This window comes from Ricinus communis, chromosome 7, assembly GCF_019578655.1.
Source record: "Ricinus communis isolate WT05 ecotype wild-type chromosome 7, ASM1957865v1, whole genome shotgun sequence".
In the NCBI taxonomy this organism is placed as follows: domain Eukaryota; kingdom Viridiplantae; phylum Streptophyta; class Magnoliopsida; order Malpighiales; family Euphorbiaceae; genus Ricinus; species Ricinus communis.
Genome location: NC_063262.1, coordinates 15,825,822 through 15,829,189, shown reverse-complemented (window position 1 = coordinate 15,829,189; position 3,368 = coordinate 15,825,822). Strand labels below are relative to the sequence as shown.

The window sequence follows — 3,368 nt, the reverse complement described above, 5'->3', positions numbered from 1 at the left end:
AGCAGTTTTAGCGGGAGGAAAATACTTATATAAAAAATTTTCAGCCAACGCCTTCCAGGTAGTAATTGTTTGCTGTGGAAGAGATTGCAACCATCTCTTGACTCTGTCCCTCAAGGAAAATGGAAACAATCTCAGCCGAATGGCGTCATCGGTTGTTCCATTTATCTTGGATGTGTCACAAATCTCCAAAAAGTTAGAGATATGAGCATTGGGATCCTCGCTGGGCAATCCTCCAAACTGCACGCTCTGCTGGATCATCTGGATGACATTGGCTTTTATTTCAAAGTTGTTAGCCGCTACAGCAGGTCTGACTATACTAGTTTTCATCCCATCCAAAGATGGTCGAGCAAACTCGTACATCATTGATAAGCATCATACTACACATGTTTTCATGCCCGATTGTTTACATTTTTATGCATGATTATCCCGTTTTATGCTAGAATCACCTGTCTTTTATTTCCTTTCTCGTTTCAGGTCATTTTCAAAGGACACCATCAATAATCGAGGGAAATACGTGTGATTACGGACCAAAATCCATCAAATTGGGTGAGAACTAGCACCCCGAGGGATGAGCACGGCCTGGACTCCGGCCGTGCTGAATTACCAAAAGGCTATCCCCAATTGTGCCATTTCAACACGACTTCCGTAGCCACCACGGCCTCCAGCACGGCCTGTGGTGGCTCAAGACCGGCCAGGCGGCTTGAAGGAGTCAGCACAACAGACTCCACAGATTCAGCACTGCCTGGACTCCGGCCGTGCTGAATCATCACAGCCTGGACTCCGGCCATGCTGAATCAACTATATAGGCAATTTTGAGTTCTTTTGGAGGGGGGACGAATTTTAGACTCAATTCCAAGACACACTTAATCAATTGTTTCCTATACCTCAATTGTAGACCTTGAGAGATCAAATTCATCAATTGAATGAGGAATTTCACTTGTTCCAACATCGAATTGAAGATCAAGACAAACTTTGGGAGCATTCAAGAGGCAACTAGGGTTTGAGATTTCGAATTTGCAAATTTAGGGTTTTTCATTCAGCTTGAAAGAGAAGGGTGTACATGCCTTTAATTTTCTTTTCCTTATTTTGTTCCCTAATTGCTTTAACCATGAACATGAGTAGCTAGATCTTTTGAACCCATTGGGGTTCACCTTTGTTGATGGATTATGCTTAATTGTTAGTTTTATAATTGTCATTCTTGCAATCTTCTTGCTATTTAGTAATAAAAGTTTGATTCAGTTAATTTGAGACGTTGAATTAATTGTTTATTGGGTTGTTTCTTGACATTGAGAAATGCTTGTTACAACTGGACATTGAATAGTAAGGACTGGTAGTTAACACTTAGAGATAAGGTTGATTTACTCGCCGGATTAAGAATTAATAACTCTTAATATTTTTAAATCATACTTAATGCTAATCTGTAGTAATCCGATAGGAAGAGATTCCATTAGGTTAGTGCAGGTTTAGGAATTTGGTAAGCTCGAGAGAGGAACCGGGATTCAATTCAGGATTTAGGCACGGGTAAGCAAGATCGGCAATCCATAAAATCCATCTTTTGAATTCCATCACTTAGGCTTCCTTTTGGGTTTGTTTCTCTCTTTGCAATTGTCTTTTGATTGTTCGTTGTCCTTCATTTACTTAATTGCACTCATAACCATTAGCTGGTATGTTAGAACTTTCACACCCTATTTCGGACTAGATAACATAGCAAGTAGTAACTCTAGGTTCACGCGATCTCCGGGGATACGACCTTGATACTCACTAGTGCTAGGCTGCACTCAGAGGTTCAACGCCTTAGGTGTAGGTTGCATAAAGAGCCCATCAAGTTTTTGGCCGCTGCCGAGGAGCGAATCTGAACTAGAGTGAATTGTTTTTGTGTTAATTTAGTCATTATTTGTTTATTCATTTATTCTTTATTTTTATTATTATTTATTGTTATATTATTTGATTGATTGGTGGTTGTTTGGTTGTTGGTTTCAGGTAGTATATGACCAGGAGCTCTAACCCTGATCCAATAGCACCCTTATCTGACCCGGAGCGCTCTCTCAGATTATTGAGACGACGTTTGCAGGCAGTTGAGGAGGAGGACAGAGTTACGGTTCAGGTTCAAGCAACTCACGCGATGGAGAACCTCAACCCCCAGGCCGATGATGATCAAAGGACTATGTACTAGTTTGCTCGACCCTCTTTAGATGGGACAAAATCGAGTATAGTCAGACCTGCTATAGCGGCCAACAATTTTGAGATAAAGGCCAATGTTATCCAGATGATCCAATAAAGCGTGCAGTTTGGAGGATTGCCCAGCGAGGATCCCAATGCACATATCTCCAACTTTTTGGAGATTTGTGACACATTCAAGATAAATGGAACAACCGATGATGCCATTAGGCTGAGATTGTTTCCATTTTCCTTGAGGAACAGAGCAAAGAGATGGCTCCAATCTCTTCCACAACAAACGATCACTACCTGGAAGGCGTTGGCTGAAAAATTTTTATATAAGTATTTTCCTCCCGCTAAAACTGCTAAACTTAGAAATGACATATCTTCTTTTGTGCAGTTTGATGATGAAAGCATGTACGATGCATGGGAGAGATTTAAAGATCTTTTGAGATCTTGCCCATCACAGATTGCTGGGGATGCGGTGTTCCACCTTCTACAAATGGGTTGAACGCTGCAACGAGGCGATGGTGGATGCCGCAGCAGTGGGGCGCTAAATAGTAAGCCCGGTGCTCAAACCCGATAGAGGAAATGGCCATGAGCAACTATCAGTGGCAATCCTCTAGGAGCCGACCAGGAAGACAGGGAGTGGTCAACCAAGTGGACTCTACAACAGCCTTGGCAGCTCAAGTGGAGCTTCTAGCCAAGAAGATCGACCAACTCTAGATGTCGGTTCATGCCGCGAGTTTTGTGGTGGCCTGCATTACGAATCGACACGGAGGTATGTTTGCTTCATCCTCTACTACTTTTCCATCTAATTCTGCTATGTCTTCTGATGTTGAGCAAGTTGATTATATGGGAAATGCCCCAAGGCAGCAGAACGATCCTTACAGCAATACATACAACCCTGGGTGGCGCAATCATCCCAACTTCAGTTGGAGGAACAATAACGCTCAGGGTCCACCTGGTTTTCGGAGACTTCATCAGCACCGCAGAATATCTGGCCACGCACAAGCTCCTCCTCTACCAAAAAAGAAGTCAAATTTAGAGGAGCTTATGATGAAGTTTGTGACATCTACGGAGATGAGGTTCCAGCAAACTGATAGTGCACTTAGGAACCAGCAGGCCTCGATTTAGAACTTGGAGACCCAGATTGGCCAAATCTCTAAGATGTTGTCTGAGAGGCAGCAAGGAGCGCTCCCAAGCACCAC

At 42.9% G+C, this 3,368-nt stretch overlaps 1 non-coding gene across 1 annotated transcript; it reads right to left on the bottom strand.

Moving 5' to 3' along the window:
* Positions 1-2,524: 2,524 nt before the first annotated feature.
* On the bottom strand, positions 2,525-2,629 carry LOC125370759. The gene has a single exon (XR_007216862.1). It is a non-coding gene; the product is annotated as a small nucleolar RNA R71 (small nucleolar RNA).
* Between the last annotated feature and the right edge of the window lie 739 nt (positions 2,630-3,368).